Here is a 16725-nt window from a genome sequence, read left to right as displayed (position 1 = left end):
GAAGTCTTAAAAGTGGGATAAAAGATGGGATAGGTTAGATAAATATCCTTTTATGTAGCATATATGTCTAGTAATCTATCTTAAAGAAATAACTATGCTTTGAAGATTTTGGTAATGTTTTTCAATGGAACAGTGTATTAGATTGAAGACTTAGCACAACATAATTCATTTAGGGGTTATTGTATGTTTGATTAATGGAATAGTAGGCAGATTTATTTATTTCAAAGCTTTGAGGTACAGAAAATTCTCACAATTAAATGTGAAGTGGGAAAAAAAGCAGAAACTAAGATTTAAATGTTGATAAACTGTATGTTAATATAAACAGATATAAACAGGGGGGAATGCTGCAAAGAAATACAGTAAAATGAGAAAAAGGAGAGGAGATAATTTTTCCAGTCTTTTATATAAATTTTTCCTAGATTTTATGATTTGATCATATGTTCAGAAAATACCTTTTTATTTGGAAGTATAGATTATGTGTTGTCCAAAAATCCATTAAATGTTTTGTTCATTAAGTTTTTTTTCCTGAGCAGAATTAGTCTATCTCTGTGTATGTGTGTACATATATGTATAAGTATGTGTGTGTGTGTATATATATATATATGCACTTTACATACTTATGTTTGTACTGTAGGTCATTCTGTTTCATAGTTATTTAGCATAATTGGAAGAAAATTATTTTAGGTAAATGGACTTTGCATATGAAAATCCTAACAGTTAAAGAGGCCAAAAGCATTGGATACAAATCTTTTCAAATCTGAGTGTTCTTTTTCTGATTTCTTAATTATTTCAGACATATCATTGTTAAGATAAGTTTCCTCTCCTTGTACAATTGAGTGTAAAATCTCTTAAAAAGTATTCCCTTCTTAAATAGAAGAATCATTTGCCTGGATTCCTGTGAGGGATTTTCTAATCTCATTGAACTTTTTCTCAGCTAAAAGGAAAAAGGAAATAGAAGGATAAAGAGAAGGGAAAAACATGAAAACATTTTATATTTCTCTCTCTTGTTTCTTTCATTTCAAGAACCCCGGTACCTGTTTCTCTTTTCACTAGGTTATGTGGGATCTGGTTCCTAGCTTGTTGCTCCTCAGTTTCAGCATTTGACTTTGGAACTTTAGTCCCTACCTTAGATGACTGCTTTTATGCTACTTCCCATTTTCCTCTGTTGTCATTTTGAGTAAAAGGTCAGCAAGGCTATGACATTAAAGAAATGTTCATTTCTTTCTGTGTTGGAGTTTTCTGAATGCAATTTCCTATTACGAAGATCCCATGTATGATCCATGGACACATCTGAGTATCCCATCACCATTTATAACATTTGAAAGGACAAGTAATATGCTAAGTTACAAAGAAATTTAGTGATGTTTTAAAAAAAATTCTGCTTAGGTTTTATTATCAGGCAGTTTATTGCTGTCTTTTGGAAATGATTGTTTTTGTCCTTTCCAGAATATGTTAATTGTCATTTCTCTTGTTGCTTGTGCATTTTCTTCTAGCAGTCTTCCCTTTCAGATTTCTTGCTATATATTTAGTGGTTTGCAGAAATAAGATGATGTAGCCTCTTAGTTTGTAAATTCAGCCAATAGCCAAATTTAAATTGGAGTTCTAAGATGTTTTCTGGTGAGTGAAAGTGGCATATCTTAGTACAAAGATTATGTCTTTAATATTGTTTCCTCAGATTCCTTTTGAATAGTCATTGTTTCTAGACTTTATCCTGGTTATTTAGAATTGTCAAGTAAATGATTTTGAGTACACACACACACACACACATACACACACACATTTTTACTGTGAAATACTGTGAAATAAGGTACATATCTTAGTGTTTTTATGTCAGAGGCTATTTATGAAATATCACGACCAATTAAATTTAAAAGGCTTGTTAACCTGTACTTATTTTTAATCCTATAAATTATTATCCTGAACCAGAATGTTATTAAATTCTCACTTGGTTATGATTCTGACTGTTGTTTTAGGAATGCTGTTTGAGCAGATGTTTGACATCAAATTTAATCTTTTTTTTTCTCTCTTCTAGGTAAAAGATAGAGTATATCAAGGTAAATTTTTAGGTTTCTTAAACTTGTAATAACCCTTTGTATTGGTGTTTGATGTGTGTTTTATGTATGTTAGAAGTAGATACAGTGACTTTTAATGTCTATTATCTTTTTTTACCTCCTGAAAATTTTACTATTCCTAGGTTGCTAGTATGGATAATAGAGTAGATGATGATGGTTCCAACTCTGAGATAGGAGATAAAGAGGAGGAACAAATTGTGGATAGGGAGATGATGATAAGTTTTAATTTGGGGCAGATTAACTTTGAATATTGATGTAATGCAGATGTATTACATTTGAAGAGTATTTCTATGCTAATGATTTAATCATGCATTAAGTAATTGAGTAGATAATTTAAAGAATGGTAATGTGAATCAGTATGTTTTCATTTCTGTTTTTCTTTGCAAAGAATGAAATGATTCCATTTTCTGAAAAGAAAGTGTTTTGAGAAGGGAGGAATATCAAGCTACAACACTTTACTGTATTTCCCATCTGTCAAATAAGCTTAAATTGAAATATCATTTTGGATGGGAGGGGTACCTGGGATTGAATTCTGGGGCACTCTACTGAGCCACATCCCCAACCCCCTATATTTAGAGACCAAGTCTCACTTAGTTGCTTAGTGTCTCGCTCTTGCTGAGGCTGGATTTGAACTTGGGATCCTTCTAGCTCAGCCTCCTGAGCCACTGGGATTACAGGTGTGCACCACTGCGCCCAGCAAAATATCATTGTTCTTATATTTTTCTTAAATTTTAATAATTTTTATACTCATTGCTAATAAGCATAGATTGCTTTTTAAAAGCATAATAGTTATGCTAAGAAGTATTTCCTCATAGTACCATATAACATGTCTTTGCTTTTAGTAGATTGAGTAATTGAGTTTCATTTAGTGATTGTAATAATCTTGTGTATTTTTCCCCCTTTTAGTCAATGAACAGCAAATTTCCAAAAAGGTGAACAATTTCATGAAAGAAAATGAAGAACTAATGCAGAAATTGCCAAATTATGAACAGAAGGTATAATTATTTTTTTGTTTCTTTCTCCCTTGGTTCTAGCTTGAATCATTTCTACCTGTTTTAATTTAAAAATCGTATTTTAAAATTTTTGTTTCATTATTTCCTACAAATCATCCAAATTCTAAGCAGTCATATGTATTAAGTACAGCTTTCTTCTGGAAAGGGTCACTTGTCTGGAAGTAACTTGTATAGTAGCACTATAATTTGTGTATCTTAATTCTGAATGCTTTATTTACATAGATGAAGGAATCAAAGAAACAGGTCCAAGAGACCATGAAACAAAATATGATTCTTTCTGATGAAGTAACTAGATATAAGGTAAAAATACCTTCTTTGGGGGGAATTACATTCTAAACTCAAAAGTAAATGTAATGAGTGAGTAATCTTGACACCTTTTTTCTTCCAGGATAAAATGAAGCTTCTTGAAAAAGCTAAAGAACTTCTGGATGAGAGAGCTAAAAGTCTTCATGTTATGTTAGAATCTGAGCGAGAACAGAAAGCTAAGAATCAGGACTTGGTAAGAGTTTTGCTGCTAAGTGTTACTGCAATTTGGCTTTTGAAATATTTTGTAAAATTGGTTAAGTTGAACTTAGTCCAGCTGTTAACTAAAGTAAGATTAGGAGTCAAGGAAGTTGAACCCACTTCTGCCCATTTTGTGGAACTTTTAAGTACTGATACAACAAATTATTTTTATGGGCCTAGGAAATATTTTTATTCTCAACCTTGGATAATTTTCATATTGCTTTGCTCTGCCCTTGGAAACATGCAGAACAACTAAAAAACTATTGTCCAGTTGAACAGTATTTGTTTACTTTTTACTTGAAAGAGTAATGAATTAATCAATTTTCTGTACTTAAAAAATTTTACTTACATATTTCATTTTCAATTTCTATAAGTTTCTGTAATTACATAAAAGTTGCAAAAGATAGTAGAGAGTGTGTTCTGAAATATCTTATCCCCAAGTAAGCTTTAAAACATTTTATTTACTTATTGCATTATGGTTTTCTATACTTTGACCTTTTTTTCTGGTTATCTCATAAACAGTAAGGTTGTGGATGCCATGAAATATTTATGACTTCATTTTCCCTCATCTCTTTCAGTTCTTGATTTTTTGCTTAGTCCAAAGCTGGATCCCCTGCATTTACCTGAAATGTAATGGGATGGCTTGACAAATATTTTGTTGTGTTTATCTTTATATATATATATATATATATATATATATATATATAATATATATATATATATATATATATATATATATATATTATATATATATATATATATATAATCAGTATTTCTACTGAAATCCTAATGCATATTTTGTGTTCTGTTTTCACCTGGCAGATAATGGAAAATAAGAAATCTATAGAGAAGCTTAAAGATGTCATTTCAGTGAATACTTCTGAACTTTCAGAGGTAAAGCTGCCAACTCTTGCTAACGGATATTAATACTACATCTTAGTTTTGTTGCGGACCAAAAATTTGAGGTGTGCTAAAATGTGCAAAAAATGAGAACTATATGATGTCTGGTTTGGGAAAGTGTAACTTTGTTTTTTCTTTGGAATTAATTCACTAACTGTAGTGTTTTGCATTAGCTTCAAATTATCCTTAATGAAGCTAAGCTTCGTGAAGAGAAGGTGAAGTTGGAATGCTGTAAGCTTCAGAAAGAAAATGCCATGCTTAAGAAGGAGAAAGAGCAGGTAAAGAAAATTTGATGTCATACATAATGTAAACTAGAGAAGTGAATATCATTATCTTGTATCTTTCTTGGATCTGTTTCTGAGGTAAGGAATATTCATGTAGGACCTTTTCTAGATATGCAAAGTTTAAACAATGCTCCCCAAATTGAGTGCATATATATGTTCTCCATCTGTTTTGGATTTTTGGGTTATTGCTTTTCTTATCAAATGTCAATCAGTTATTAACTTGCATAGCCTCAAAGAAACTTTTTAAACCAGAAAATTAAGTATTTTATGATCCTGTTTTGAGTAGTTACTGATTCACCGGCCAAGGGAAGATTACATGATAAGGAATCTAAATTTAGGAGACACTCATATGTGCCCAGCCATTCCTGCTGGAGGTAAATTATTTGAATTGACAGCAATTTTCTGGGGAATGCAATAAAACAGGGTCAACTTCCTGATAGCTCGGATGTTCTTACTGCAGCTGTGAGAGTTGGGGCCACTCTGCCCTCTTCCTTAACCAAGGTCTCAAACCCCTCGATTGAGGCAGTTCACCAAGGAGTATGGCTCTCTATTTCTTTGTCTAAGTCTTGTAGTCCTAATGTATCCAGTGCAGAAACCCCTACCTAACCCATAGGAATTCATGTGTTTTGACTTTTCAGTTGCAGCAGGAAGTCAAAGACTGGAGTACATCACATGATGAGCTCAGTGAACAAATCAAATCATTTGAGAAGTCCCAGAAAGATTTACAAGTAGCTCTTAGTCACAAAGATGATACTATTAAAATAAGTTTATACTCCAAATACATGTTTCATCTCATGAATTCTCCTGAAATCTTCTGAATTAAAGTCGAGAGTCTTCCAACCTTTTGCTTCTTTTCTAGGCTTTGACTAATTACATCACACTGTTGAATCGGTTACAATGTGAATCTAAATTTGAGGATCAAAATAGAAAAGATGAGTCAGATGAATTAACCAATAGAGAGAGAGCAGGTAAGATCAGACTCAGGGAGGTTGAATCCTTTTTTGCTTTCCTGTCTTTAATTAAGTATACAGATGCCACTTTTCAGCTGGCTGAATTTCTTCTTAAGCTTCAGGGTTGTAGACACATATCACTGGATCTATAGATATGTCTGTTGCATTGGCAGAGGTCGGTTGCTGGGGTGTAATGTAGCAATAGGCATGTGAAGAACACTGACTTTTTCTATCCCATTGAAAACTAGTAAGTACACTGCAGCTACAATAGTCACATCCTATACCTCTAAGTATTGAACATTGTACAGTAAGAGAAATTTATTTCTTAACTTATGCAGATAATACTTGATTTTGATACTCATCATCTCTATGGCTCTGTGGTTTTAAGGTCCACAGTCAGTCTTAAGAGTCCAGAGGCAGTTGGAACCATAAACTAAGGCTGTGAGAACAGAGGCTAGAGACTATCAGAAAGCTAGAGAGGGAGTGTAACAGTGTTTACTGATGAGGAAAATATTTCCAGATGTTTTCTCCCAAGTTGGATATTGCTTACATAGCAAGTATTTCAAACCACACCTGGTAGTAGATTCAGGGAGAAAATATAGGATTGAATCTTTCTAAACAAGACACTTACTTGCCCAGGTGAAGATAGATCTGAGAGAGAAGAAAAGCTTTTATCTTACAAGAATAGCATAGATAACATTTTAGTTGTGCAAACTAGAAATTCACCTTTTCTTTTGTTTTTAAGACAGACACAGTACTTTTATTTATTTTTATACTGCGGATCAAACTCAGTGCCTCACACCTGCTAGGTGAGCACTCTACCACTGAGCCACAACCCCAACCTGAAATTCACCTCTCTCTCTCTTTTTTTTTAAATCTAAGCTTGCAATTCTCTGAAAAGTCATTAGTCTAATCAGTTTAATCATTTAATTGATTTTTTTTCTTCCAGTGTTTGAACACAATCATTATTTAGTTTGGGGAAGTTAGGAGAATATAGAGTTAAAAGTAAGGAAAGAAAAAGCTAAAGTCTTTTGTTTTTTAGGTGATTGGAATGAGAAGATCAAAGATCAAATTAAGCAGATGATGGATGTCTCTCGGGTATAGTTCTTTGTAAGAGTCCCATAGTGCCTGTGAATTCTTCCTGTGCCTCACTTTTAAGAATACCTCTCTTTTCTGCAATTTTTAGACACAAACTACAATATCAGTAGTTGAAGACGATCTAAAACTTTTAAAACTTAAGCTAAGAGCCTCGATGTCCACAAAATGTAATTTAGAAGGTGGGTTCTTCTTGAGAAGAAATTGCCATGTTGGAAAGTCTTAAAATTTTAATGGAAAGATAAAGAATGGCTTCTTGCTTTTATGCTTCTTACTTTTCTTGGCACTACTCCCTCAAACAAGTTCTTAAGTACTTGTACACATATAGAGATAAGCTGTTTTATCCTTTACAGACCAAATAAAGAAATTAGAAAGTGACTGCAATTCACTATGGTCTTCTAAAGTTGGACTGGAAGAGGAATGCAAAACTCTTAGGCAGAAAGTGGAGATTTTAAATGAACTCTACCAGCAAAATGAGATGGCATTACAAAAGTAAGATTTTCATTGTTTGTTATTGTTATCACTGTGTGAACTAATAGATAATTTTATCTTAAGATTATTTACAATTTCTTCTAGTTGTAATAAGTAGAGATTTGTCTTTTTTCCAAATCTGCTGCTAAAATCATTCATTGAGTTTAGGATTTTTTAAAATTCAGGATTTAAAATATTATTTTAGTTGTAGATGGACACAATATTTTATTTTATTTTTATAGGATTTTTTAAGAGAGAGAGAAAGAGAGAATTTTAATATTTATTTTTTAGTTTTTGGCGGACACAACATCTTTGTTTGTATGTGGTGCTGAGAATTGAACCCGGGCCGCACGCATGCCAGGCGACCGTGCTACCGCTTGAGCCACATCCCCAGCCCGACACAATATTTTATGTATTTTATGTGGTATTGAGGACTGATCCCAGTGCCCCACACATGTGGGGCATGTGCTTCACCACTGAGCCACAACCCCACTCCTATTTCAGTACTACAGCTCAAACCCAGGACCTTGAGCCATGTGCTCTGCTATTGAGCTACCTCCCCAAACTCCTTGCTCTTTCTCATAAGGGACTAGGGTCTTACTGCTTTCCAAGCTATCTTTAATCTCATCATTCTGCCTCTGCCTCCTGAGTATCTTCGACTGTAGGTAGGTCACCACACCCAACTATTTCTTTGTTTTATAGTTTCTAATCCTTTGACAAAATTCATAATCCTTTTTTTTTCCTCTTTTGTGGTGCTGGGGTTTGAACCCAAAGCCTTGTGCATGTGAGGCAGCACTCTACCAACTAAACTATATTCCCAGCCCTGAAATTCATAATCTTGACTTTACTTTTTTGATTATATAAAGCACAGTGATTTTAAAACAAGTGCGGATAACCCCATTAGGTGGTTTCCTTTTCTGTGGGATTTTTTCTCACAGAATTTTGTCTTATGGAGTGCCTGGTCAGTTTTGATTAGCCAACATTGTTGTGATAATTATAGATGAAATTTGAGGACTAAGATAAATTTATCTTCTTATAGAAAAGTTTTGAGGTTACTTGAGTAAGATTGTCACTTTAAACTTAGTCAGCAATTAAGATAATTCAAAAGTGACTTGTCTTTTCAATGTTTCAGTATTGTTCCTTTTGGATTTTTTGTCTGTTCATCACTTAAGTGTGCAGTACTTTCTAATCTAATCTCAAAGGCTAGGGCTTTTATTAAGGGTCCCTTTATTTGTAGCCCCAAACACTTCTTTTTTTCCTCTAAGCCCAGGAATTTGATGAAGGCTTAGTTCAGACTCATTACATCTTTGTGTTATCTTCAATATGTGGGTGAACGTAGGAGAAAAGTACCTTAAAGTGCCAGCCTTACTTGTAATTCTGAGATTCCTTTTTCTAATGGATCTTGGCCACATCCATATATCTCCACTGCCTTTTTAGCTTGGATCCCTTCAAACACATTTTATATTCTTATAAAGATGTTTTGATTGTTCTTAGTGCTCCTCAGACTAACTCTTTGATAATTGGAAACAAAATTCTCTCTGTCCTTCAAGATTCAGTTTTCCCCATATTCCTTCCTAAGCCAGTGGGGAAAATTATTATATTCCTTTAGGCATCATTTATACCTGAAACAGTGAACTCTTTTATTCTTTAGCATCTTACAAGGTAACTAGTATATTATAGCCACTCATAAAATACTTGCTGAAGAATTAAATGAGAAGCTATATATGAATATATAATCCCCTTTTTCTATTTGATATCAATAATCCTTTTTTAATATAGTTCTTCTGATTTATGGAAAATTAAGTTTCAAGTTAATTATCTTTTGAATTGGAACTGTGGCTAAAGAGGGTAGTACAAGAATAGCAGAAAATAGTATTTTTTAAATCATTAAATGTGGCTACCTTTGTCTCAGTAGATGAACATCTTGAGTTTCATGATCAGAGTTAAAACTTGTCAGTAGATAATACTCTGATCGTGGGTCAGTTTGGCTTCTTTTTCTAGTTGACAGACATTATCAAAACTCAGATTGGTCTTTTTGCTTAATTACAATTCTTTTGAAATAGATATCTAAAGTGTGAAAAATGTTCTGTGGTTAATTGCATAGCTAAAACACATATTCTAGAAGATTTTTTCTTTGACTGACTATATCTTTATTATGGTACCAGTCTTGGATTGAGAAGAGTTCCCCCATGACAAAGATATACTTAGTGTCCTACCCATGGCAGAAACGAGAAAATAATTATCCCCTGCTTTATCCTAATATGTTTAATTATGTTAGGTTGATCAGTCCTGATCTTCCACATTGAAGTAAAGTGAGTTTTTATTATCTTACACACAGGAGACTTGCCCTTGGGGCACATGTTGTTTTCACATTTATTTTATTTACTGGTAAGTAGAGAATTAAGAGGAGAAGTTAGAAAATGTAAGTGATTTGCCAGAGTTTGATTTACGAAATTGCAGGTTTGAATTTCTATTTTATGTGCCTAAGCATTTTATAGAATTGTGGGAAGTGATATTCACAAAGAAAAACTTTTGATTTGATAACTGGCTTTATTTTAGGAAACTGAGCCAAGAAGAATACGAGAGACTAGAAAAAGAGCAGCAGCTGTCAGCTGCAGATGAAAAGGTGGTTTCCGCTGTACAGGAAGTTAAAAATTACAAGTGAGTTCAGTTTCTAAAGGAGGGTGTCAGTGTCTAATGAACTAGTGTTAGCTTTCTTTTTAATCTTTTTTTACATTGTGTAGATAGAAGAAAATAGCTTGGAAGTATAAATAACGAGAGGATATGAATACATTCAATTCACACAGGAGAAAAAATAAATTTCAACTTAACAAATGAAAAATGTTAACAAAGATTTACTTATACCTAATGGGCAAGACCATAGGGAACTTGGTCAATGCAAACAGTTCTGGGGGTTTTGTATGTTGTAGTAATTCTTTAAGAAATCAGTTTGCTGTGTGATGTATCAAGACCCACAAAAGTGTGGCATTTGATAGACCTTGGAAATCTTCTATGGATATAATTTGAAAAAAACAAAAAAAGTTTTAAGGAGGAAGATATTTCTAGCAGAATTACTTGAGAACACACTCATGAACAGTTAAGGAAACTATAATTTATCATTCAGAATCTCTAGCAATTAAATGATAAAGAAGTTATTAGTATTAGGTTTTTATTTAATTAATTTATTTATTTATTTATTTATTTATTTTTGGTGCTTTACTACTAAGCTACATCCTTAGACCTTTTTTTTACTTTGAGCCAGGGTCTCAGTTGCATAGGTTCCCACGTAATTGCTGAGACTGACCTCGAACTTGTGATCCTCCTGCCTCAGCTTCCCAATCATTGGGATTACTGGCATGTGGCATTGCACCTGGCCTGTAGTATTAGTTTTGATCACACTGGATTCATATAACCATAGAAATGTTTTTCTTATGTATGATAAAGTCTTTAAAAGTATAGCTGATGGAATAAAGGGAAAATGGTCAGAATGTTTCAAATGTTATTCAATTGTTGTAATTCTTAGGCGGAGAATTGAAGAGATGGAAAAAGAACTACAGAAAACTGAGCGCTCATTTAAAAACCAGGTAGTAATTAATACTGTCCTGTAGTTGCAGAATTCTTTGATATCTAATACAGACAATTATAGGCTATTATAATGAGTCCCTAAAAACATATTTTTTTAATGTGTTGTCTTTTTCAGATTGCTATGCATGAGAAGAAAGCTCATGATAATTGGGTAAGATTTTTCCCCCCTTTTCTTTATTTTGTGCATAGCCTACCGCAACTGAATTTGAATATTTTCTCTTTAATAGCTCAAAGCTCGTTCTGCAGAAAGAGCTATAGCTGAAGAGAAAAGGGAAGCTGCTGATTTGAGACAGAAGTATGTGATTTTGGTATCTTACTATATGTTTTATAGTGTTTTAAGGTTATGCTAGATATTATCTATGAAGGAATAGATTGCTGTTTCATAATTCAGCCCATTCTTTCTCAATATTCAAGACTATTGGAAATGACCCAAAAGATGGCAGTGCGGCAAGATGAACCCGTGATTGTAAAACCTATGCCGGGAAGACCAAATTTACAAAATCCTCCTCGGAGAGGTAGGGGGCACTTTGTAAAAGGAGCTATTTTATTTCTTGGTGCATAATGTATGTAAATTACTTTTTATTTCTGTGTGTAATGGTTATGAAATAATCTGAATGATTTGCTAAAGCGGGAGGTGAGGGTTGGTGTCAGGGAGAAGGCTGCCTTAAAGTAGTAGCACGGCATTGTTGTCTTTAGGTCCACTGAGCCATAATGGCTCTTTTGGTCCATCCCCCTTGAGTGGTGGAGAATGTTCCCCTCCACTGACAGCAGAGCCAGCTGGGAGACCTCCTTCTGCTACTCTTAATCGAAAAGATATGCCTAGAAATGGATTTGGTTAGCATTCACATGTTGCTTCAAGGTTTTGGTTTTTTTTTTCCCTTTTGAATATTTTAATGAAAACATATAATTTGGGCCTGTACAATATATAGAAGATAATTTCTTACTTTATCTTAGTGAATGTTTTCTGTAAAATCTGTTCTAGAATAGAAAACATTTTTTTTTTTCCTGGAGGTCTCTGTATTGTTTTTTTCTTTTAAATTTTACTCTGTGAAGTGTAAACCTTTATCTTTAAATTAAATCTCTATGGTGTTCCTTTCCCAAATATTATAAAAGTAGCCTTAAACTTTATGTAGCATACTTTATTTCCTACATGAAAATACTGAGTCTTATTTCCAATTCTAAATAGGACTGTAGTCTTGGTAAGATTGGAAGTCAGGTTATACAGACTAAAGAAAAGCCAGCCTACACATACTTCAAGTCTATAGCTTAAAGTTTAGGACCAATACTTATTAATCTGCTGTTCTATCAACCCAAGGCAGTTCTTTATTTTACTTAAGTCTCTTCATAAATTGTGATTTACGTATTGGGCAGCCCATTTTTTTAAAAAAAAATATTTTTAATTGTAGATGGACATGATATCTTTATTTATTTTTTAAATGTGTGCTGAGAATCAAACCCAGTGCCTCACACATGCTAGGCAAACACTCTACAACTGAGGTATGACCCCAACCTCTGGGCAACCCATTTTTCATTTTGCTTTCTAGGTATTGTTGAATCCTGACCTGTCCACCAGTGGTTTATTTCTTCTGAAAAATACATACAAGGGCTCTGATCTTTCTTTCCCAAGGGTCAATGGATGGACCTTTACCTCGTACTGGTCTTCTGAGGCATCTGGGAAACCTGTTGCCTCTGGTAAAGGGACCAAGTAATTTCAAAGAATCTGTAATTGTGGATGGATGATTTTTATTCTTTTCATGTTAGAATAAGTCTGAATCCATTCTTTGATCTCTAACAGACCCAGGATGTGTTCCACCTCACATGAACAGCAGCTCCAGAAGTTCTTCTCCAGCTAAGGTTACGAATGAGGGCAAGGTAAGTTCTGTAGTTACTGTGAATCATGTGGTCATGCAGGAACATGTAGCTTTCCTACAGTACTTGCTCTTTGCTTTATCCTTCTTTGTGTTCTATTTGTACAATCCCATTTGTTTTTTAAAAAGCAAACTGTTCCCCAAGAACCTGAGACCCCCTCAGTCTCCACCATTACTTCTTTGACTGAGCATCCAGTTGGATGCTTAGAGGTTGAGAACTGAATTGGGTTTTATTCTGTGCATTTCTGGGAAGGATATTCAGAGCATGACACTGATCTTGTTTGCTGTAAACTGCATGCAATATTGAGCTTACTTTTCTCCTTAACTTGGGAATGTTGCTTAAGTGTGTACAACTGTAATGAACTACAGAATGTGAAAAGTTATCACTCTAACTTTATATGGTGTTTTGTGTTGAATGTTCTAAGGCAAAGTAAATTCATTATAAATTATATAATTCATATATTTTTTTATTTTTTGGAAAAATGTTATTTAAGAATTCCTCCATTTGTGCAAACCCTATTTTGAGTGATTTGAATTAGATTGGTATCAGATTTTCTGAAATTGAAATACTGTTTCAATGAAACAATGATCATCTAAAATGACCTCTTGAGCCAGTCCCAAGAAATGGTCTCATTTGTTCACATAAGTGTATTCTCTTGTAACTGTGTTGCTATTATATCTGGTAGGTCTTCTGCAGCTCTATAACAAAATAAATTTTAATTGTTTAGTTTCAAACCCACTACTCATAGGAAATGATAAATCAATATCTCAAATGGTGTACAGTAAATGAATGTAAATATTAAAGCTTTGTCTTCCTAATTTGTGTATATAGCACTGTGATGGAAAATACTTCTCAAGTTCCAGTGTATATATATTCCAGGAATATACATCTCTAGAGAAATCTAAGGGCAGCTTAGATAAGACCCTAAACCCCTTTGGTAGTAGAAGATTTAAAAGAGAGAAAAGACCCATTGTTAGAGAGGAGTAGAGGTGGGAAAGGCATGGCTTGGAGGCAAACCTGGGATTGAGTTCCTTTAATATGCAGTGTGGCCTTCAACAAATTATGATATTCCATTTGCTTTTGCTCTTATTTAAAACAAGACAGTCTACTTAAAGATCTCAGAGGTTGAATAATATATGAAAGACTTACTGAAGATACTCTGAATAGTAGCTATTATTACCTGGGTAGAGAATGGATTTTTCATTTTATTCTGTTCATTTTTAATATGGAAGTAATGAGCTATTGTGATGAAAGGGAAGTGATGGGGAGGGGGACTCCCTTTGAAATAGATTGTAGTGAATTCAGCATGACATACTGGTCAGAAATCACCTCTGTTAATAACCTCTGCCAGTCTTCTTGCCTTTCCCTTTCCTGTGCAGATATAACCAGTAACAAACTGCTCCCTCTTGTGGCATCCTTCCAACTTCTGTAAGCTGTCAGTGGGAATACACAGGAGGGGTGGGTAGAGTTTTGTTGCACTGATGGTGTTCTCTGGACAGGTGCCTGTTTTGGGTTTTAGCTTTTATCGCTGTTGGTACTTTGTCTTAATACATAGGAACTTTAAAACTTTTAACTGCTTTCAAATCTTAAATTGCAGGTTCATATGGCTATGAAAGGGCCTCCTCCTTTCTCAGGGGTACCCTTCGTGGGCCCCCCGATGGGATGGCCTCCACCACCTCCCATTCGGTATGGACCACCACTTCAGCTCGGTGGGCCTTTTGGGCCTCGGCCAATTCCTCCACCATTTGGTATGATGAACTGAACAGTAGTGATTGACTTATAAATCACCTTCATCTTTCATTTCTATTGCTTGCTAAAACAGTTGGTTGCTATCTCAGGTCTTTACAATGAAAGGATAAAGCTGAGTACATTTTAACTTTTCCTCCAGTTTTCTGGGACATATGGGACACTACATAATCTTATACTGAGATAGGCAATAGCTATCTCTCATAGACAAGGATAAGGGGCTATATACAGAAAAGCCAGAAATATTACTTCTGCAGATGTTTGTTGAAAATCTGTTGATATGCACTGCAATAGATGGAAAGGTGGATGACACAAATGCCATAACTTAAAATTTTGTCACAGATATGAAAATCCTATAATATAAAGTTTGTAATCACCCATAATGGAAGCATAAGCAGTAGGTTATAGAATATAGAAAAGGTAAAATCAAACCCTCCTTACCTTGAGAAAAGTCACAGGGAAGTGTTAAAGAGGAGGATTTAACAGTGACCTAATAAATGTTGCTGATTTAATTAGGTGGCTGTGGAAGGCCTTTTCCAGGAGGGCATGCACCTTGATTCTGATGGCATGTGTAAAGTCCATGCTGAAATACTTCATGAATTTTTAATGGATACAGTAATAAATAGTGGAATTTCCTTTTATCAAAATTTCTTTGACGTAGTAAAGTTCTTATTTCATAATCTATCATCTTATCATGGTAATATAGTACTTCCAAATATAAATGGAGCTCTTGTGAGATAGAAATAATTCTGCAATTATATAGTAGGGAAGGAAAAAAGACAAGCCTGGAGATAGGTAGAGCCATGTTTAAATCCTTAATATGTTGCTTCATGGCTGGTTGGTCAAAGGCTATAACCTAAACTTGTTCCATCTCAGTTTGCCTCGTCTGGCAAGTCAGGATGTTCACCAGTTGATGTTCTAGGCTTGGGAGAAATTAAAGACTATACTTGAAATCACCCTAGTTCGGAAATTTCTGGGTATTTACATAACTTCCTTTTTATTTTCCAGGTCCTGGTATGCGTCCACCAATAGGCTTCAGAGAATATGCACCAGGTGTTCCACCTGGAAAACGGGATTTGCCTTTTGACCCTCGTGATTTTTTTCCAGGACCCGCACGAGCACCATTTAGACCTTTAGGTTCATTTGGCCCAAGAGAGTACTTCATTCCTGGTGCCCCATTACCACCTCCAACTCATGGTCCCCAAGACTATGGGCCACCACCTGCTGCAAAAGACGTAATGCCTTCAGGCTTTAAAGATGAACCTCCACCTACACCTAATTCTCAGAGCAGTGAGGGCTGTTCACAGGCCTTAAAACAGGGCCCATAAAATTAACCTCTGACACTTAGTCAGAAAATGGACTATGGACTATTCATCAAGTTAAAGGATTATTGGCTTCAAAATATAAAAGTTTATTTTAAATGGTTTATGTTTTTAGAATGAAGCTGCCTTGGTGCAGTATACATTTTGAGCCAAAATATTTTCCCCCTAAATATCCCCCACTTAAGCTAGAATATCCTTCCAATTTTAAAATGTGCAATAAGGAATACCTTTGTTTTAGTTAATGTAGCATATACAATTGCTAAATGATTTAGAATGTCATAATTATGGACATTTCCTGTGGAAATGCTTTAAGAATATGTATTTCCATTATCCTATTTTTAGTGTATTCCAGTTGATAACAGAGAAATGGTGTTTTATAAGCTTGATTTTTTTCTCTTTCAATATCTGGTCACAGAGACTGTTACGCTAAAAATGTTTACTCAAAGATCATAAACTTCATTTTCCTTCTTGCTGAAGTTCTTTGTTGTAATAGTTCATAAAAAATGTTTATTAATATTTCCCAAGTGTCTGTTGATTCATTGGATTGTCATGAGGCTTTGTGCCATTGGGGAAGCATGTAAACTGACTCTCAGAACTGAAGATGGTGACTTGGAAGCATATTCCCTGTTGCTCACTGTTAAGGAGGCTGGACCTTGGTCAACTGTGGACTTCTACAAAGGATTTCTTTTACTTGTGAGAAGTCTTGTGGCTCTATTTTTGTAGCACATTCATGTACTTTTTTCTAAGCACTGTCCATGTGAGAATGGTTTTCTGAGAATGAGTTTACATTGGTAGCAAGAGTTGTTTGACCTGAAGTTCTACTGCTTTTGCCATTATTGCATTATAAGAGTAAAATATAAGGTGGTATGTTGTGTCTATAAAAAATAAGGAAATTTCTATTTAAAAATGTACAC

At 34.4% G+C, this 16725-nt stretch overlaps 1 pseudogene; it reads left to right on the top strand.

Annotated features, from left to right (window-relative positions):
• Nucleotides 1-15817, top strand: part of LOC144252958 (transport and Golgi organization protein 1 homolog) — a 41283-nt pseudogene extending 25466 nt beyond the window's left edge.
• The last annotated feature ends 908 nt before the right edge of the window (nucleotides 15818-16725 follow it).

This window comes from Urocitellus parryii, unplaced genomic scaffold (assembly GCF_045843805.1).
Source record: "Urocitellus parryii isolate mUroPar1 unplaced genomic scaffold, mUroPar1.hap1 Scaffold_71, whole genome shotgun sequence".
NCBI classification, from domain to species: domain Eukaryota; kingdom Metazoa; phylum Chordata; class Mammalia; order Rodentia; family Sciuridae; genus Urocitellus; species Urocitellus parryii.
Note: the sequence above shows the minus strand (reverse complement) of the source record. Positions and strands in the feature narration are given on the sequence as shown.